Here is a 22,403-nt window from a genome sequence, read left to right as displayed (position 1 = left end):
GGCTTCGGGACCGGGCCGGGGGCTCTCCCGGCACCGTCCCACGCAGGGCACCTTCGGGTTTCAACTGTGCGACGAAGTGGGCGTCTGATCCACCCTGTCAGATGTATTCGTGTAATTAATACGTGCTAAGTGCCCTCCACCCCTACGGCTCTCTCCCCGAAGAAACATTTGGAAAAGCGTTATTAAAAGGCGGCGGGGGCGGTGGGGGGAATATCTCACTGGAGACACTCAAAAAACACCTGGATGCGTTCCTGTGTCCCCTGCTCTAGGTGACCCTGCCTTGGCAATGAGGTTAAACTGGATGATCTCCAGAGGTCCCTTCCAACCCTAACCATTCTGTGAAAAAGCATGAAGTCTTTCAGTGTAATCCAGCAGAGAGGATTTGGCACTGAATGGCTGGAAAGTTGGGGCATCCCCAAGGAAGCACTAAAATGACAACTTTAACGCTCTAGTTTCAGTCTGTATGACCAGTGCTGTGGTATTACCGGGTTGGTTTTAATAGAAAAGCAGGAAGGATTTGGGTATTAACATTAGTGGTTGCCAATTGAAAATATAAATGGGAAGTTGTGGAGCTTTTAAAAGCCATATGAGCTGAAACGTTATTAAGCCAGAGCCTGTCAAAGTTCCCTTCTTGTTGTTTATTGGAATCGATAGGCTCCAAACTATTTTTTTTTTTCATAGCTCATAGGCAGCCTAGCCAACAGAGGCTTACATTTACTGACCTAATGCTAACAAAAATAAATGTTACTTTGTACTCTTCCACTCTTCCAGTCTAATTATAGTTACTTGCATTGCGATTCTCTTGGTCACCTCAGGTTTTTGCGCAGGTTTTGGAATTCTTGTATCAACGGGTCCATCAGCACTGCTAAAAATACTGCTTGCTGCAGAGTAGGAAAAGGAAATTCGGGTATTTCTTTTAATCACAAGTGAACACATAGAGCTGTGCTTGGAGATAGCTGCCTGATTCTCACTATTGTACTTTATCTCCCTGAACTTTACAGGTTGAATATAGGGAAATCCAGGGAAAAAAAATAATATATGAAAGTATTACAGACATAATAATTTATACATTATATACATAATTATGAATAACGTAAAAAACATTATATGCTACCGTACATATAGAAACACATTCTGGGCTTGAGTTATTGGAGCTGGAAGAGTGTCTTTATTTTGTCTAACTTCTCAGTAGTGTGCAGTGTGATAAGTACAGTATAACTTATTTTACACAGTTTGGGCTGTGTGGGGTGTTTTTCTCAAAGCAGATTTTATCAGAGCTGATGGCTTCACATGGTCTAAATGAAAAGCTTGACAACTTTTCTGTAAAAACTGAAGCCAGTGAAACAACCACCCACTCCAAACTTGAATATTAAGTTGAAAACCTAATCTGGCTTCTTCCCTGTTAAAGGTTCATATGAGCAGGGAGTCTGTTACCAGTGAGAATGATGAGTCACTGGAACAGACTGCTAAGGGAGGACTTCTTTTTTGTCAGGTTCAAGATATCAGAGTCTATTCAAAGGCCAAACAGATGGTTGTCTCTCACCTAAATTTTGGGGGGAGGTCAGAATACAGGACCTGATGACTCCCTTTTGTGTTTTTATGTGTTTGAAGTTAGTGGTATGTTCAAGTCTTAGTCTGGTTTAGAAACTTTGTTACTAGTTTGTTGTTTGTTTTTTTTTAACTAGGCCAAAAAGTTCTGGCAGAAAATGTTTGTCTTCATACAGCAAATGCAAGTTTAAATACCCTGGTCATTGCTGGCTTGATTAATAAACACGGATGTGAAAGGTTTAATAGCTGTGAAACCAATTGTATGCACACAAGCTGCAGTAAAAGTAAAAATAAAATCCAACAGAAGATTATTTTAAGAAAATCTTTAAAAGCTGCTTTTGTAACTTTTCCTTTTCAGGAGCACAGATTTAAGGGAGAAGTATTCTATATTTTATGAATTTAGAGTGGCACATCTTAGTTCTTGTGTCTGTACTCATAAATGAAAATTTTCATTGTAATCTTTGGCTCTGCATTTGTTGGAGAAATAATCCAATCCAAGTATTCCGTTTTGGATGCTGAGGACTACTATCAGGCCTGAAATGGTTTTCTGTTGATTACATGACCAAGAAAAATTCTGTTCAGGTCTCTGCAGTGGAGATGGCAGATAAAGCAAACTATTAAATTAAATATTATCACTCCATACAACCTGTGGCTTTCAGCAGTTCTTCCAAAGGTAAATAGCTTAGTGACATAAAGATGTGAAATCCCATTCAGAACAGCATCAGCACTTGTATTACTTTATCTCCCTGTTTTGGGATCTGAAACAATACCGAAGTCCACAGCAATATGTACCATAATGCTGTCTAAAGTTATTAAATGGCATATAGAGCCCAGGGCAGGAGAGGCAACTTGGAGCCTAAAAGTTCTCCTGTGAACTGGGTCTCCCTTCTTTTTCTATCCCTTGGGATGGTCCAATCCAGACTAGAAGTCTGAGCCTGGACTGATACATTTCTTTTTATCCCTCCCCACCCCAGCTGCCTCAATCTGGAGAACTGTAAAATGTGCTTTATTAATCTTTCAGACTTGCTTCAAGCATAAATCACTGGAAATAAAAGATTAGAAATTTCCATGTGGTCTGATCGCTATTTCTTTCTTTGAGTTAGTGCCCTCTTGCCTGTTGGGGCACTCAGCAAATATTTAGGCATGAGCACTTGTGCTCCTGGTGTTTTTGTGGCTTTGTGTCTGGAGCAGGTTGGTAGAGTGCATTATATGGCTGGTGTAAGCTGCAAGCTTGGCAGCAGCCTGTGTCAGCATGGCATCCCTCTAAGCCTGCCTTTGCTATGTTTTGGGGGTTTTCTTCCCTGGATAAAAATCCCTCTGATATATGGTGGAATGCTGAGTGTGCAGCTTTCTTCTATGGTATTAATGAATAGCATTGTTAATAAATAATATTGCTTGTATCAGAATCTATAAAATTAATTATTGCTTAACATAAATTCCTGTTGATTTGACTTATATTCAGGATAATGAGTTTCTCATAGTAGGATATATATTCTTATATAATAATACATACTTTTTCACCTAAGAGAATATATCTATTTTTCCCATTTAGAATACAAGTTGTTTTTGTAAGTTATTACAAAGACAGTGTCAGCAAACTACTCCCTTTTTTTCTAATTGAAACGTTTTTGCTTTTATTAGTAAAAGCAAGTTCCTAAAGCCACTTTGACCTCAATAGACAATTTAAAAAGTATTTTAAAGATATTTCAATTTCAATGCTTTAACCAAGTGAAAACAGTTTCAATGTTTGACTTTGAAAACCTTAGATGAGTAGTTTTTGAGGTAAAACCGCAAATATTTATCATAGGTTTTTGATAAATTCTTTTTCATGGGGTATTTTTCATGTATTTATAGCATAGTGCCTGTGACCTTGCAGAATAGAGTGTCATTCCTCCCAGCGTGCTGGGTGTCTGCACACCAACACAAATATATTGGGAAAGAACAGCAGTGGAATGTCTAAACACATGCTCATTAAAAGTCTTCTGCCAGCCTCAACTGGATCAATTAGATGTATATGACTGGAATGTAAGTACAAGGTGTCTGTCTGTAGCTGGAGAAGAATCACTGAAAGGATGAGATTTGATAATTAAAATCTCTTGTAACCATCCAATGGAGAAAACTCAGTCGAACAAACTGCTCTCCATGGGTATGTAAATTCATAAAAATAATTTTTTATATTAATGATGAGAATGCATAGATGGAGGGCAGGTTCTGCAGGTGCAACAAGATGCTAGTCTACATAGGACAAAAGATAACAGCAGCAGAATAAAACCCATAAATGTTAAAAAGCATAGAATTTGGCATGCAGAGCTTGACTGGGGGCAAATATAAGGAAGAAAGAAACAATTTCAACCTCTCTGAGAAGTAATCTAATGATACCAAACACTTGCATTGAAGGGGAAAATTAGTAATGAAAAAAGAACTCCGCTCTCTGTTGATCTTTTCATTGATGTAAACGAAAGATACAGAAAATTGGAAAGAGTCTGTTGCTGACAATGCAAAGTGCAGAAAGATATATGAATAAAGCTAGGATAGGCAAAACCATAAGGAGGTGTAGCTAAAATGAATATTGGAAGAAAGCAAGAAATAAAAGATCCACAGATTAATGGATTAACAGATAATGCTGAGGTGATTGAAATGTTTTCTGAAACAGTTAATCCGTCCTGTGTAGTCAGTAGCCGTGATAAAAGCATAAAGAGTACCTTTCTAGGCTGGAGGGTGGGGGGGAAATCTGTAGGTTGCTTGGATAAGCACCAGATTTTCAATCTGGTAGGGCCTGATGAAATTAATTCCAAGGTGCTTAAAAAAACCAATTAGCTGAAGCAATCTCATGTAGTGGATTGCAATTTTGAGATAGTGGAGGGAAGTAGCAGACTCAGATTAATTGGTGCATACCTCTTCAGTGTGGGCTAAAGGGGGTGGAATGAAGAGGAAGCTGATGGATTTTAACTGTAGCTCAAAGAAAAAATACTGAACTAGTGTTGGAACACATTTTCAGTGCCTACGAAAAGAAGTTGAGCAACAGCCAAAGCAGACTTATCCAGGATAAATTCTTTCAAATCCAGCATTGCTACTACTTCGGTGTTGAAGTAACAGGCCAGAGAGATTTATAATGTTAGTAGATAGATGTACTGGAGTCTTCAATGTTCACGAGTGTCTCATTTGCAAGCTAGGGAATTGTGATCTATAAACTACACTTTAGTGAGTAAAATTAGCTGGAAAACCATCCCCAGAGTGCAAGCACAGTAACAAGTGCTTGGTACAGGCTCTACAAGGTCCTGTCCAGCAAAGTCTTGATTAACAAATTTCTATGCTTTGTTGAATTGCAGATTACAAGATGGGAGGGAGAGTAAGAATACTGGAGAGCAGCCATGTAATTTAAAATTATGTTAATGTTTAATGTGAGCTTGTATCATATCTTCTAGTCCTTTGGGCTTTTTTGTGAAGAAAGTTTGAAGTACTTAGTGGTGGTATGGTTGGCTAAAACAAGGCTTAAGATAATATGTTCCCAAAGAAGTGGGGATGAAAAGACTGCTGCAAAAACAAATAAAACATGAGCTAGAATGAACAATGGATCTAAATTCCAGAAAGACTTGGGATGGACATTTGGGGAAAATTTCAATGTTAGGATAGACTATCCAGTCATCTTCATCACTAGATCTCAAACATCAGGCAGGAGCAAGGTGCTTATTTGATCTCTCCCTGGGGAAGGCAGACATTGCTAACTGGATGATTTTTTCTTTCCAGCCTCTTTTTCTGTGTTTTGTATTGGTAAGTACTTGGAGGGACTTCAAGCACCATCTAAGTCCTTTGCCTTTGATCTTCAAGATTGTATTTACCAGACAAATAGTGCTCAAACTTGTGGTCTGAAACCTGTCTCATACGTAAAACCATCAGGTGGACTTGAGGGGGCAATTATCATTACCCCTTCTTTTCTCAGGCCTTCTGCTTTAGTGGATAAATGTATCAGAATTCCATAGTTTGCCAAGGGCTGTTATGGCACAGAAGAGAGGGGTCATGTCAGCAGCCAAATATATCTTCTTGTCTTAAAACCTTGAGGCACTGATTCGGATCCAGCCTTGCTTGGTAGAGGACATGGAATGGAATATCCTTCCTTTCCAAATCCTGGCAAAACACTTGTATGGTTTAAATTAAATGAGCATCCAGAAGGGATGGGAAGACTTCTACTCACAGTCAAAGCAGACATTGTGTCCTGTTCCTTTGCCACTGTGGTAGGACAAATAAAGCCCCTGCCGGGAGAGGAGGTGATAATTCCTGTGTGTGCATCCATAAAGGATAAAACAGGAGGAGTTACTTTTCTGTTTCCTTGCTGTATTTGTTCTAGCAATGTGAACTCACATCAGAATTCACTCTTTGCTTTGTGAGTGCTCCATGCCTGAGCTCTGTGGTGCATGCTTCTTAAGAGTGATAAGGGTGAAAATTATGCTCATTGCTCCCAAATGGTTTATCCTGATGAGTGGTATTATGGAAGACTAGCTAACTTTGCAAATCTTTATAATCTTCTTTGGTGTAATCTTTGGTAAATGACTTTATAACTTGTCTAAAGTCTTTTTTAGCCTTCCTGTACAACACAAGTAATTTTCTTTAGTGAACTTTGAGATCTGTAGCTAGGCAGATAGATCTGTTAGGTTGTGGGATTTCTTTGTCCAGGTTAATTTGACTGTGTCCTGCTGCATGATAGGGATGTTCCCCTGCAATGCTTACTGTTGGTCAGCCACCATGGAAAGGTGTCTGAAAGTTGAAATTTAAAGTCTGTTCAAGCTTAAGAATTTAAATATGGTATCCTCACTGGTGGTGGTGAATCTGATCCATCTGGAAGCTGACTAGTCTCTGCACAGTGCCAATACCTAAATCAGTTCCTGTTTCTCATAGTGCTCTTGTATAAAGTGAATTAAAACATCCTTTTGTGTGAGTTCACTTCATAGCAAAACTAAGTTCTGTCTCTTCCTGCCACTGGATGGAATGGATTTAATTATTCATTGTACGTTCCTCCCATCAAAATCTATGTGTCTCTTTACCAGATCACTAGTTTAGAAAACATCTGTCTGTTAGGAGCTTTTTTGGTGGTATTCTATACTCTTGCTTTTCTCAATATTGAGAGAGAATACTGAGCTAATGACATGATGTTTTCAAATGATTAGTCTTATTTACAGCTTCTGCTGCCTCTGCAGTATTTATTGTAAACATATTCTGATGATGGGTCTGTACCATGTGTGTGGGACGAGGCTGGCTGGAGATGTTAAGGGTGAAGAATTAATCTTGACATGTCAGGGAATATTCTGAGCAGTGGCGTGAACATATTTTTTAAAAACTTAAATTGTCAATAAAATTTAGATGCCCTTATCTGCCTCTTTCCTCATTCAGCCTACTTGCCTCCTTTCTTAAGGCTTCAGTCTGTTGAGAGAGATGAAGGGAAATTTTCTCTTGTTGAGCCTGTCAGCTGCAGAATTGCCTGACCTTGGGAATGTCTGGTTGGAATAAGGAGTTGCTTGAAAACAGTGGAGGTTCTCAAAGTGATGCAAAATAGGGTATCTGGGGCACTTCTAATGCCGTTTCTGTGTTTGCAGCCTCTCCATAATTTTCCATGCTAACAATATGCCATTCTTCTTGTATGGAAATGAGCTTTGCTTAGTCAACTTTTTCTTATAATTGTTCAAAATGACTTGATCTGTAAATTTATAAGTTTATGTGATTCTGCTGAATTGATTTTCAGGACATCATAACTGGAATTTTTATTTTCGAAAGAAGTGAAGCATGAAGCACACATTCGATAATATCTTGTTTTTTTTTTTTTTTGTCTGCATTGAAGTGCTTTAAAACTGAAAAAAAATCAAACACTAATGTTTCCTTATCTCTTACTTTTTAGTAATGAGGTAAGCAATTATAGGATGTACACTGGTGGCTTAGTTAAAAAAGGTTTGCTTCCTGTATTTTTTTTTTAATAGGAGCTAATACCAAGAGATCTGCAGAAACCAGAAATGCTTCAGCTTGAATGCATTTTGTAAATAACAGCATCTGTTCTCCTGATCTAGCAGTTGCTAAGTCACACGAGCTCTTTTTCAGACTTTTTTAAACTTTCTTTTGATTCTGCTTCTCTTTCTAGAGGTAATTTTAGAAGTTGGCTGTTCATTTCAACTCATAACTGGATACGATCCTTTCCAGTCTACACTCATATTCTAGTGTCAGCTTAGGTCACTATCTGAAATAGTTTTTCTTGCTCTGACACTAATAGTGTATGGGTAGCAGTGATCCTTCCCCTCTCTGTGTTGATTTTCCTTGAAGTTCTGCTCTAAGTTACCAAAAAGCTAATTTATTTATCATTTTTTGGGGTTTTTTAAATCATACATTTTGTTTGTCCTGTTTATTATATAAATAACTGTCTTCATTTTGGGCTCTTGGCATACGTTTGGATGCTTTTTGTTCACAAATGGGGAAATTTTATGTATCTTGAGGAGATGTTCAAGCAAAGGGAAAAGTTAAGATTTTGGAATGTTTTGTAAATTAGCATACAATATTAAGTAAAAAAAAAGAAGTATGGACATCTAGGTTATGTAATATAATGTATCTTCTGTTACCCTAACCAAAGTATATTACTTTAAAGAAAATGACATTGTCTTACTGTGACAAGTGCAAAGCGAGCACTGAAGAAATACTTGCTGTTTTGTCATCTTACTCTTGACTTTTTCTTCAGGTCAGGGTTTCTCCTTTTGAAATAAACATAGTGGAAAAGTACTGAATATACCATTGTGGGCCAGAAAAAATAGTTTTGAAAGCTTGATTATATTTTCCTGTGGATACTGAGTGTTTAAATTTCCAAAAATATGGTTTGCTGTCAGTATGGTTTTCTATTCCAGTAAATTGTTTACAGTTTAAGAGGGATTGGAGGGTGGGAAAAGCTTAGGTCTCTCTCCAGAAATCAAGTGAAACATGGAAATCTTCACTTGAAGCTACATTAATTAATTAATTACAAAAAGCTAAGTAGTGGCATTTTTTCTTGTTTACTGCTTTCCTGATGTTTTCAGTGACTTTTTTTTTTTCTGGAAAGCTTAGGTTAGATTACTGCCAAAAGTTGGTTTGGAAAGGTGAACTGGTTTAGTTCTATTTAAACCCAGTAAACAATTAACCATTTTCCTTACTTCAGCTTTATGTAGAAACCAAGCTTATTCTTTCATGTAATTTTGAGTTAAAAGTATCACCCAGTGTTGTGTTCTAGTGCAAGAATATTACCCCAAAATACACTGGGCTGGTATTTTAAAAATAGAGGTGATGCTACTTATGTAATCTGATAATGTGTCCCTTCTGTGCAACTGCAAGAACTTACTTTCAATTCAGGCCCTGTGCTATAGAAAAGCACTGAAAACTGCTTCTGAGAACATGTGGGGTTTTTTTCCCTGTAAATTAGTTAGAAATTGTAACTTTTTTTCACTACTCTATGCCTTCTGGAGTCAGTAATGAAGTTTTCTTGGTTGCAGGTTCCTGGCAAATCCTTTGTCTGCCTAAATAGCTGACTGGCTTTGTGGGCCTTAGCTTTGAGACTCAAGGTGTAACCACCTCTTCACCAAATTTCCCTCCCTGGGATATTCCTGCTTGCTATTGAATTGTTTTTAAACAGTTTTCTTGTGAGACAAATCTTTTTGTCAGGGTTTCCTTAACTCCTAGGGAGTAAACATGGAAGAATATGACATTTATTCAAAGGAGGAACAAACTTGAAAATGCAAACTTATTTAAAGCTCTAAAGCCTTTCCTGTGTGCCTTTTTTTTTTTTTTTTTTGAAGGGGGGATGGTGTTTGTTTTTGGGAGGAGGAGAACCTCTTTTCTGAAAGATTTTTTTCCATTGCAGCTTGTTGCTGGTGTTTTGGTGCAACAAAACTTTAAGCTTTAAATGCAGCCTGTTTGCCAACAGTACATTCCACTCAGATTAAACTGCTTGTTTCGATTTTCCATGTATTTAAATTTTAGTTCTAAACTAGTTTCACACTGATATCCATGTAGAAGAAAGACTGAGGAAAGGAAAAAGTTTAAGAAAAACTTTCTATTTCTGTGAATCTCGAGTCAGTGCTGAGTGCAAACTTATGTCCCTTTAACAGTACTAAATATTTGGCAACTGCCGTGCACAAAATGTTTTCTGGAGCTCATCATGTTATGAAGATAAGTCCTTACCAGGATAAGATTGCTTTTGATATTTGCTGTAACTTCCTTTGTGTCCATTCTGTCCTTCCTACTTCTGTTACAGAAAAGATTTTGGAAACCTTGTAACTTCACCTAGATTACTTTTTTTTTTAAGAGTTATGTTTGTAATGGTTGCTTATATTTACTCAGAAATTGATATATAATAGTGTTCTGTAAGAGAAGTTTAATTCTGGCATTTTTATTGCTATTGTTCTGTTCCACGAGGCAGGAAAATTAAGCCAAATGGAAATGTTTTTGTCTGGGTTTTAGAAGGCATATTGGTATCTTGGCTTGTAGTGTTCTGCTTTTCTAACTATTCAGAACATGGCAGCTCTGCTTGGCTGATACTGTCTGTAATCTGTCAGAAGAGTGTGTGTAAACTGGGAATGTCAAATGTTGCTTCTCTTTCCTTCATTATTTGGTGTCAGGCCTTTCTGTTAAAGGATTCAAGGATTTGAGTAAGGTTTCACTAGGAATGAAAGCTATTTTTTAATGCAGAAGATACCATTTGTATTGCACAATGTAAAATATCTTAATTTTAGATTCTAAAGGTAGTAGTTAACTCTTTGTAGCTTATGCATTAAGTGAATACCTGAGATTGAAGCATAGACTGTTTTGTGTTCTTTCTACTTTTTAGAGTTTTCTGTATGTTTGTGTATAATGATAAAAGACTTGGGAAAAGTGCTGGTTTTATACACTCGGAATTTGGTGTGCAGATCATTACTCCTAGGGGTGGTGGAAAATATGGCTTCTTTATGGTGCTTCCAGTGCAAAAATTAATTTTGTAGTGGTGAGCTGTGGTATGCTTCCCATATATGTGGCTTCCACCTATGATCCTCCTCTTGGAGCCCAAGGTCTGCAGTGCAGTGTGTCACACATCCGTGTGTTTTGGGGAGAGGTACAGTTCTTGTATATTAGATCTCTGGGGTAGGGTAGCCACATGGCTCGAAAGTAATTTCCAGTTGTAATAAATCTTCATGCATCTGCATAAAAACATGCTAAGATGATTGCAAAGTTCTGCTGAAAATCTCACACAGAAGCTAGATTTGCTGTCTGTTCCCTGAAAACATAGTTGCTAAAAAATACTTGGGAAGATGTCCTGAGGTTAAAAAAACTAAAGCACTTTACAAAGAATAAAATCAGATTTTAATACTATCTTCTAAACCTCTTCTTGATTGTGTTGGGGAACTGAGAATTTCTCTAGATGCACATTCACAAATTCCCTGTTTAAAGATGACTTCAGGAATAAACATGCCTTTTGAGGAATAAAATGTCTTCTAAGATATAATCTCAAGAGTTTATGCCAGGGATGCCAGTGTGGGAGGGCTAAAGCTCTAAGTTTTGATGAAAGTCTATGGCTTTACTGCAAACTTATCCCAGGTTATCCTTTGCTAATATAACCTGTCTGATTCTGGCCTGTGTGATGATCTGGTGTGAGAATTTTCTTTTCATACGTAGCTGTTTTAGACAGCTGTAAGGAGACACCTTCTTGATTCCATAACAGAAGCAAACATACAAGTCTATCATCATGTGTTTTCAAAACTTCAGCAGAAAAATGAGTACTAATTTTTAAAAGATTTGCTCTATGTACTTGTTGTGGGTAGAGTGACAAGCCCTGCTGCTGAGCCACAAGGAGCAGAAAGGAACCCCTTGCTTTCTAAACTTCTTCTCAGAGAGGGATCCAGTTGTGGCTGGATCCAATCTTAGCCCCAGAATTCTTTACTTGGCAGTATTAAAGCTGAAACTACTAGCAATGTATGTATAGGATAGTATAGTGCGCTACTGCAAAGCCTAGCAAGAAGGAATAATTAAGTAGACATGGATGTAACTCACCATACCAATGCTCATGGGCAGATCTCTTAACCTTGAGGAGTATCAAGAAGGAATATGTTAGAGGAACCTAACCATATGAAAATGGACTGGACTTTCATAGTATAAAGTGATTGACTGCCAGTTGTATGTCTGCCAGGTCAGCTTAGCAGCTTGTCTGCCAAATCTTTGCCTCACTATCAGGATGCTAATTTGGAGTTAGTTAGCCAGACTGGTTTTAGCCTATTTCAACAGCAAAACCAGTACATGGCTTGAGCTCAGCCCACCACTGATAGTTTTGCAAATAGGACATCGTCCAAGTTGCTTGACCACATTCCAGGGCAGAGTATCCTGCTACAGTACTATTTGAATATTTGTTTAAAAATAAGAGTGGACAATCCAACTAGGCAGGACTTGTAAAAAGCATTTGAGCTCCTTTGTTGTCTAAAACTGCCAAGAAATGTGCAAATCAAATTGGAAAGAACATGTGATGTAAGTTTTTATTAAGTATATACAATATAAGAGACAGGCAATCTAACAAAGAACTAACTCTAAATTTTTAAGCCAAGCATAATTAATTTTGAAATAGAATTAAGTTATTTTCCTAGGGATAGTATCATGTGAAATATCTTTTCCTTCTGTACATAACAGAAGCTGGGGATAATATAATTTAATAGCTTTATTGGAGATTTGATTCCTTTATCTGGTGCAACACTAGATTCTGATGCTTATTGAAATCAAGCCCTCCATCTCCAACAGACTAAGACAGTATTCACATGGATAATAGACTGTAAACTACTTTCTTTTCAAAGTTTGTGCTCCTGAATATTGAGCTCTCTTTGAGAAGTCTTGAACCCTGAGACTTTGAAATGGCATGGGGAAGCTTCTTCTAAGAAGTTGAGTTCTTAACAATTCTGAAGATTATAGAATGATAAAGAATTGAAGCAGCATGCTGTATAATATTCTGTTGCAACAATCTGATTATTATAAGCAAATATAGAAGAGAAGCTGCTATTATGTCCTTGAGGCAGTTGCTTTCCTTCACTTAATTAGATGGGATAATGACTCTTCACAGAGTATGGTCTGATTTGGAAATCCGGCATCATCTGCAGGAGAGCATCCTAAAGGGAATGCTCTCATTATTGATGCAAATTCTAAATCTGTAGAAGGATCTGTCTACACTCTCTTGTAGTGGAAATGAAGTCCAGGAAATGTGTGGGGCAGATTATTTAATAAAGAATGAATTTTATATTTTTACCCCCTTGCCTCTGTAAATGTATTGGATTTGCATGGCAAGGTTTTGGTTGTGGAGCAGCTACAGGGATGACTTCTGTGAAAAGCTGCTGAAAACTTCCCCTATGTCCCATTGGCTCCAAGATGGGCCTGTCACTGGCCAAGGCTGAGCCCATCAGTGACAGTGGTAGTACCGCTGGGATAATGTCTTTTAAGAAAGGGGAAAAAAACCTGAGCAATAGCAACTGCAGTGTGAGAAGAGAGGAGTGAGAGTATGTGGTAGAAACATCTCTGCAGACAAGGACAGCGAAGGAGGAGGGGGAAGTGGTGTTTCAGGCACTGGAGCCAAGATTCTGTTGCAGCCTGTGGGCCAGACCATGGTGAGGTGGGATGTCCCAGTAGAGCTATGTGGTGGAGCAGATCTCCGCCTACAGCCTGTGGAGGATCCCACCCCAGAGCAGATGGATGCCTGAAGAAGTCTGGGAGCCTGTGCTGTAGCAGGCTCCTGGCAGGACCTGTGGACCTGTGGAGAGAGGAGCTGTAGAGGGTTTGCTGGCAGGATTTGTGACCCTGAGAGGGATCCATGCTGGAGCAGTCTGTTCCTGAACGGCTGCACCACACTGGAAGGGACCCAAGCTGGAGCAGTTCATGAAGAACTGCAGCCCCGAGGAGAAGGATGCTCTTTGGAGAAGTTCCTGGAGAACTGCCTCCTGTGGGAGGAACCCGTGGAGCAGGGGAGGAAGGAACAGCAGAGACAATGTATCTGACCACAACCCCATTCCCTGTTCTTCTGCATTGCTAGGGAAGAGGAAGTAGAGAAAATTGTGAGGGAAGTTAAGCCAAGGAAGAAGGTGGGGTTGAGAGGATAAGATCTTTGAAAATTTGTGTTTATTTCTCATTACCTTACTCTGATTTATTAATAATTTAAATTAATTTCCCCAAATCGAGTATGTTTTGCCTGTGATGGTAACTGGTGAGTGAGTGATCTCTCCCTGTCCTTACCTTGACCCATCAGCTTTTTTTGTTACATTCTGTCTCCCTGTGTAGCTGAGGAAGGGAGGGATAGAGCAGCTTTGGTGAGGATCTGGCATACAGCCAGCATCAACCCACCACAATATTGGAACTAGTCCTCTGCTGGTGTTTTTTGAGAGTGAAATTTAAAATTTGCTGGAATAGCAGTGTTTATTTGGTTGTTACAAACTTGAATGGTATCTCAAAAAATGACTTTTTGTGAAAATGTGCTGCTTTTGACAAAGTGCTTGCAGGGAAAGGCTTCCTCAGTAATGAGTGAAAGTCCCATGAAGAATAGGAAGAAAAATACACTTAGAATAGCCAAAAACTATGAGCATGAAGGTCTCACATTCCAGTCTCTGGTTTGCCTCTCTCAGGTAAGCGACTTGAGAAGGCAGTTGAACAGACAAAGTAGATCTTCTCAAGCAGTAGAAATTTAATGTTTTCATTTAAGGTAGTAAAAAACTTAGAGCATTTGCCTTGGGTGTATGAGTATCTCATTCAAGCATGAGTGGGATCTGTACTTAACTGGAATTTGAAACTTGCTCTGCCTCATCTCAAAACTTAACTTGGTCCTAAAGGTCTTTTTTATTGACAAGATGTCACATTGAGAAGTAAGTACCTGAGGTCTTAAAACTTCATCACATTAGGAAAAATCCACATTTTGTCCAGATGCGGTGACATTTATTTACCTCAGTCCAAAAGTGTTTTATATTAAAGCCAAAGTAGTGAGGAAGCTCTGAAGGCCCTGTGAGGTGGGTGAAGGATTTAACCTGAATAGTGGTAATCCAGTTAGAGTAATGAGGTGAGTTGAGCAAAAATTTTGGTGAAGACTGAAATATGCTAAAATACTTTTCCCAATCATAACATTCTGTATTTATCTTCTGTTTCTTTTTAGAACACTTGTAAATGTGTTGACTTTAGAAAACTAGGATAAAGTACATGTCTGTATAGCTTTTTTTAAAGTTCAGCTTCTGGGATCTTTTTTTGAAGAGGGGGAAAGAGCATTTTGTGCTACAGAATTATAACACAATTTTTTTTGTACCACTAGAGGAAAGAAAGCATTTTTTCTTTATTCAGATGAAGCTTATTATTATATTAAACACATCTTTTTAATTAGATTGTTGTGGATGGATTTGGCAGCTTGGGGGTTTTCCCTTGATTTTTTTCTGGAAATTTTAATTTTGAACTGGACTATTTATTGTCTCAGCAGTAGTATTTTGGCCCCTTACTCTCACATTTGGAGGGAACTGCCCTACTGAGGGTAGTTATATTAATACCATCACATGATCTAAAAATTATAGATTCAAAATAAACCAGCAGGTACTTCATTAAAAGTGTTGTGTACCACAGACATTATCCTGAAGAAAATCACAACTGCTTATTATTCCTGGGAGCAGCCCTGAATTGCCAGAATGGCTGCTCCCGTGTGGCAGAGTGAAGCATACATGTGCTTGCAGGGTTGAGGCCCTGCGCTGGTTGGTCTGTCCAGGAGCATCTTGAAACCTTGCTGCAGGAGCCTGTTTCAGAACTCTCTTAGTACTTCCATTTATTATGAATTTATTATGTGTGTCTCCTTTTACAGGTTTCAGGTTTCCTGGAGCTTCAGTGGCCATAAGGTTTGTGATCTGTGCCAAACAGACACTCATGCTTGTCTCTTAAGCAAGTATCTCTACTGTGAGTAGATAGATGCAGGAAGCAAGTTTTGGATGGGCCAAATTGGGGCCTGGAAGCACAGTGTCTCTATTTTTTGTGGTGTTGTTCCTTTCAGCAGGGCCTGAGAGGTTAAATGTAATGTCACATGAATGCAGCTGCAGTATTTTCAGGACTAAATTGGCTCTGTGTGGGCTACCAGGTGTGCCAGTTACCACAGCAGTAAATAGACATTCCTCACTTGTACATGCTTCACAGAATCCACATGGAATGAACTTAAGCTGGTGCACCTGCTCAAGGAAGATGTAATGAATTTGAAGGAACACTTGGGGGAGACTTCATGTCTCATGTTTGTTTCCAGTTTTTGATTTGTTTGAAGTAACATCAATATGAATTGAGATGTATTGCTCTAAAACTCTTGAAAAATGAAACTTTTGTCCTTTTTGTCTCATGCTATTTCAGGTTGCAGAATAGTAACGTGAAAACTTCTTGAGATGGGGCATATTTTTAGGTATTTTTTGTTGGTAATGATATCTTGCTAATTTTCTTTGGAAATAATGTAATTGTAACTGACTTTAAGGTATGAAAGCAGTGATAGTTGGCACAGTTATAGGAAAGAGAAAAGAGGAGCATGCATGAATAAGAAGTTTGTGATAGTAGGTGAATCAGCACTTTTTGTATAAATTATGAATGCTTACCACTATATTCAAGTTTCATGCCTATTTCTATTTTAATTCATGATTGTCACTGTTTCAGTTTTGTAAGGCATTTCTCTCCAACTGAAACTTCCCTAATTTTACCTCTGTAGTGTTAATGAAGACTTTGCATCAATGTCTTTTAAAAAAACAAAACTGAAAGAAGGCACTAACTGCAAGAAGACACCTCTTCTGAACAGAGGAGGCATACATTCCCACATATTAAAAAAAAAAAGCCAAAACAACAGAAAAAAAACCCTACCTAACTACAGTGATGTTTTAATAATTGAAAGAGTTGGGGTCAAAAAGCTGAGGTTTGTGAAGGATATCTGTCCTGAGTATGTATGAAGCTGTCTTCTGTTGCTGGGCATAGATGGTGTAGACTTGCCCTGATCTAACCAGAAAATACTAGTATAGGTACTAAGTGAAAATAATAGCCATAATCAGTCTATTTTCTTTTTCTGAAGGATCTAGCAAGGGATCTATATGAAGGACTTTAAGGGAAATGAAATTGTTAGAAAACTTCAGTGAATAACTCTTAACTTTAATTTTGAGCTTACCAGTGAAGAATTTTAAACTAGCACCTGGCAGCTAACCAGTTTTCTAAAAACAGGTTCAACAAAAGAGTAGATTCTAGCTGGGAAGAGAGGGCTGACATTTGATGTTTAGGACTTTTTAGTTCCTGTTAAACAAAATTAACCAATAATCATGTTTAAGCTGTCTCTGGAATAAAATAAATTTTTCTGCCGAACTGTATTATCTTAAGTAAAATAATGTATTGTGTGGTAGTGTCGCTATTTTCTTTTTTTATTTTTCTATTTCAAGCAGAGTAAAACTACTGCATTGTCAAGGCTAAAATCTATTTATATACTGTTAATTGTCCACTATTATAAAGAGAGATAGTGGAAAATAGAATTCTTTGCTAGAAGAAACTGTATTATTTCCTCTATGTCTGTGGTGCATTACACAGGAGTTGCTGGTGTGTGCTCAAAGGAACCCTCCATGGTAAAACTTCCTGGCTGCATTTTAGCTTTTATCCGGCTGTATGGCAAGGCCTCATCCAGTGGGAAAGGTGCTCAACCATGGCTGTAGCAATGACCCAGCAGACTGCGTGTGTCCCCAAAGATTTACTACCAGTGTCTAATGCAGCAAAACATAGGTGGTATTTTTAATGAAAGAAGCAGGGCTGGAGCTTGTGGCCTCTTAGATGCAAATACTTTTCAGATTGTTTCAACTCCCTTACTATAGGTATGCAACTGAAGGAGTTAGCTTGTATCTTGGAAGTGTTTTCAGATGCAATGCTCTACTGTTTCTTACAGCCTCCTACAGGTGAATGGCAATTCAGCCACTTAGGGTACATTTAGGTCATGATTGTGACAGATCTTACAATGCAGTATTTTCATTGACCAGTTTGTCCCTGCTTTATCATTGATGTATCATTCACAATAATAGTAAAAGAGATGAAGTTCTGCAACAGATGGCACTATAGGAAAAGGTAACCCTAACTCTCTATAGTAGAATGTAAACTTAAAAATTAAGAGTTGAAATAATGTCGGTAGACTCAACTTCTGGGAGTTGCTAGCATCAGAATGCTTTGCTTTTCAAACCTAATGCTTTTTATAGTACAGCTGGTGGGGTTTTTTGGTTGGTTGGGTTTTAGGGGTTTGTTCGTTTAAAATGGAGTAGGATACCTTCAGATTTCTGCACTTACAGCCAGCAACATGGGGATTCCTCTGTCCTGTGTTATAATTATTTGTCAAGACAAATGTTCTGGTTTTCACTAAGTCACTGAAAGACAATTATGCAGCCTAAAGACAGGAGCTGAGTTCAGGAAGCTTGTGTTTATGACCCAACTCAGAGCTTCAAAACTCAGGATCCTTCTAACTGTACACCTAAAGTCAGTGAGCATCTAGGTAGAACCTCATCAGATGCTCAGCCATGCTTAAGGGTGTTTCGGGTTTGGAAGTGGGCAGTAGTTTCATGCCTGTGCTCGAGCAAGCTCACTCTGGATCCAGAGATTAAATGTTTCCTTCTATCTCCTCTTGGGTCTTGCAGAACATGGTGTTCTTGGAGCATGTTTACTGAAGACCTATCAGATGGGCTTTGCACAAAACAAACCAGAACTACCCCTCCCACTCCTGAGTAATAGCTTAGTGGTTAGAGCATTCCCAAAGAGTGAGGACTCTGGGTTCAGCACATTTCTCCCTGAGGGGGTTCAAAGTCATACCCCTTACATGCCTAGGCACCCAAGGTGAGAACTGAACTAGCTTTTGCTCTCATTTCTGGGCCTGTGAACAACTTCAGAATTGCATGTAAAGCGGGACTAATGCAATTGGAAGTGCTGGCTGTGTTGCCATTATCAAACAACTTAACTTTGTTTAGAGAGGAGGTGAAATCACCTTGGACCCTTTAATGATTTGGACTTGGCCTCTATCTTGTTAAAGTGATCTCACTGCTGAGGTGAGAGTGCCAGTCTCTGGGCTTGAGGTGGTGGTCATGAGGAGATGCAGTTGCTTTTTTGTGGTGGGCAGAAAGCTCTAGCACAGTGAGAGATGAGACTGATAAGGCACTCCTGTCTTTGGTGCTTCCTGTTGGCTAATTTAGGTGACTTCCAACTTGACCTACAGGTTTTGTGAATGCTAGTTAAGGCGCAATACCCTCCTCAATTTCTGTATAATTGTAGTAAATATAACTTTTGTGCTCCTGGGTAAGAGAGTGAAGCGTGGTCTTTGCTAAGAGATTCAGACGCTTAAGAAATGTTGTCTTCAACATCATTGGACTTGTCTGTACAGTGTAAAATTTGACCTTCCATTAAGGTGGTACTTCCTTGAAATACTATTTAGAGGCTTCTACACTAGATTACTAAACTGCCTTTGTTATGTTTCTGTGGTGAGAATGCACATGAAACTTCCAGCTGAGAAGCATTTGAAAAGGCAGTTGAAAGTGGAGATGTTTTGTCATTTGTTTCTTGCACACATTTATAGTACACAGTCCGTGCTAATGCATAAGGGCAGTCATCCCCACATGCTGCTAAGCATCTTTTTCTTCAGTGAGGGTCTTTCCTGAATGCTTGAGAACTTCTCTCTCCCTTCCTATATCTCCAGACTTCTTCTAATTCATATCCCCTCATACTTGTGGGCTCTGTAGGTTCATTCTTCCTTTGTAACTGACTGGTGCTAGAAGCTCTTGGTGGAGGTTTGAACCAAAACTGGGTGTCTCTTGGTATTTTTTGTGAGTTTTGTATTTATCTTTAGTTTTAAAGAAAAATGTTTGCATATAGAAGTGTCCATTAAGGGAAAAGAGGAACAGTTCTTTAAAATATCAATCAGTGTTTGTATAAGACTTCATAGAACAGTTTGGCACCTAGAAGGGAAATAATTGGTCTCTAGTGGATTTGCAACTTGCTTTCAAAATACAAGGGCAACAAGATGTGAGTAACCTGCACTACTGCAGCTAAGTGGCTGAAACAGGGTTACAGAACCAGCAGAACAGTCTGGAGGAAGAACGAAACAGTGTCAACAAGTATTGTACACTGGTTTGAGTTTAATAGAGGGTGAAGCTGAAATTCTTCTTGAAGAGAACTGTGTATTCTTGTTGCTATTTAAGTTTTCCCATGTCAAGCTTTTTCCCTTGACTGTACTATGCAGGAACTAGATCATTAGCATTAGAAGAACCTGAAGTTCTTCCAAGTTTATATTCAGGCCAAATGAAGTAAGCCTCAAGCAAACATGCAACTAGATGACATAATAACATATATTAAATGTGCAGAGGCCTTTTTGTTTCCCCATCTCCTAGCTATATCGAACAATAGGAGATGAAATACATGTCTCTTTAGTGACACTGGGCTTCAAATCTGCTTAATAGACCTTTTTTCAAACATAGATCTGTGCACAGTTGAATCTTGCTCATAGTGGATGGCCGTGGGCATTCTGAAATGCTAGAGGTTTCGTGAACAGTACCATGAAAATCTGCAACCTGAAGACCACCTGAGTGTTTCTCTGTGACTGAACTCACAGAGTATGCTCTAACACTTCTCTTCACGCTCAGACCTTCTGATTTTAGGGTAACTTCCCATGATTGGACATGGACTAAATTACCATTAACTTTGGAGTAGCTCATCTATAAAAACTGACTTGTCTGATTTGCTGTGTAAAATACGTCAACTGGGGAGCGTGCTGTCAATTGCTGTGGCTGAAGTGACAAGATTTAACTCACAAGATGGTGGTAAAATGATTGTTTGCAGTTGTGTGAACTTATTATGGTAACAGCTCTTATTAATGTTTACTTTTCCTTCTGTGTTAAAGCATGCCTGCATGCTAAAGCATATATTCCAGCATCTTCAAAACTTTTTCTTAAAGGATTTTGGAAAGGAAGGAAATGTAGCAAATGCCAAACATCAAGTGGTGCTGTAGACAATTATTGGTTTAATCTATTGGCAGTAGATTAAAGAAGGTGGCTGATGATGGCCTCTTCTTCCTTGTTTTCCCACAAGACTGGGCTAATAGCTTTCACCCTACCTTCCCCAAGTGACATGAATTAGTTATACGATACCTGGGGTGACTGTTTAGTGACGTCCTGGTTGTAAAAGCTGTTATGAACATCAGAAACCTAGAGTTATAAATATGGAACTTCAAAATAGTCTGGGATTTTTTTGTTTGGTTCATTGTTGTTTCTGGAATAGCTAGCATAAAACCAAAGGCTGGCCCATTGTCAGGTTAGCAGACTTCCTTTTTGGCGATTCCTTCCCTCTTCTGTGAAGTTGTAATCTTCAAAATATCAAATGGAGAAACAAGCAACAAAACCAAAGGAAAACAAAAACCCCATAGCTTTCCTTTTAAGATTAAGTTATCAATGTCCTTGAAAAGATGGAGTCAGCCCTTTATTGTAGATCATTACATTTTGGGTGTGGAACCAGGGAAAGTAGCAGTTTGTGCAAAACTGGAGGCTGGTAAGGCTGTGCTTGTGTAATGGTCTGCTTGATTTCTCCCTGCTGGAAATCTGGGAATGTCCCTGGCCTAAATGGTGGACATCTATTAATTTGATCTATGCCACAGTGACTTGCTTCTTGTGGACCCCTTATGCATTGTTAGACCCAATAGTTGGTTGGGAAGAGGGTGGTTTATGGAGGCTTTAGTGACTGTAGTTAGACCTGTACCTGGACCAGATTTCAGGAGTAGCCCTGAGCTCCTACAGTTTACATTGTCTGAGTGCTGGTTTGTGAGTTTTACCTTTTAGACAAACCACTCTATAAACTGAAGGGGGAAAACAGGTGCTGAACTCTGGCATTAGGCTTTCCTGGAACGAGGACACAGTCCAGGCTCAAATAATGCCATTTCTTCTAGTGATTTCTTTTCTTCCTTCTTAGAGTAGTAGAATTTGAGATGTGTTTTTCAGCAGATGACAGTCTAGCAGGTTGCACCTCTGGCTCAAGATATCAGCCTGTTGAATAGAGGCTTTTGGGCTCACTGCTTCAGGTGAGTTTGGAGCCAGGCAGAGCCTTGTGCAGCCGTGCTGGGAGTGGTGCTCAGAGCTGAGCAGTGGTTGTAATGCTTGCGGGCTTATTTGGAGACCGAGCTGAAACAAGAGATGAAGTCTTGTTACTGTTTCTGGAGTGGGAAAGACAGAAGTACAGGTTGGTGAGGGAGAGCAACACAGTAGCATGTGACGTTAGGAAGACTTTTCTAACAGTTCAGTGTTACCTCCCCTTCACTGGTACACTCTGGGAAAGGAAAATTCTGTAGTCCATGAAGGTTGTGAGAACATAAAGCTTTGAGAATATTTTCAAAGCTAAGCAGTATTTTTCAGTAAGAGCTTTGTGTGAGTGTTTATATGGGGCAGTAGAGAAAGGTATTAGGAGAAAGCATAGCTAATAGTAACACAATAAATATTGCTTTAGAATTTATGCACCTCTGGCTGACTGTTAAGTGTTCTTATCCTTGAAAAGTGCCATGTGAAATATGAAGATTTCTGTAGAAAAAAAGTTTTAGAAACCTTTTTGCCTGTTTTAACCTTTTAATAGTCTGATTACCAAATGGTAGGGAAATAAAAGTTCATTCAACATTAGATTGTTGAGACAACCAAGTACTGAATCATAACTCTAACGCCTGTTCTGTGCCAACTGCCAAATAAAATCATGTTATTGGAATGAAGTGCATATATCCTGCTAAGGCACAAGAATACTTGGCAGTTAGCAGCCAATCACTTCACTAAACTCCACAGCCTGGGACTGTAAGGAAAGAGCGGAACTTGCAAGTATTAGATTGG

The sequence above is a fragment of the Corvus brachyrhynchos genome, unplaced genomic scaffold, assembly GCF_000691975.1.
Source record: "Corvus brachyrhynchos isolate BGI_N302 unplaced genomic scaffold, ASM69197v1 scaffold14, whole genome shotgun sequence".
In the NCBI taxonomy this organism is placed as follows: Eukaryota; Metazoa; Chordata; class Aves; order Passeriformes; family Corvidae; genus Corvus; species Corvus brachyrhynchos.
Note: the sequence above shows the minus strand (reverse complement) of the source record.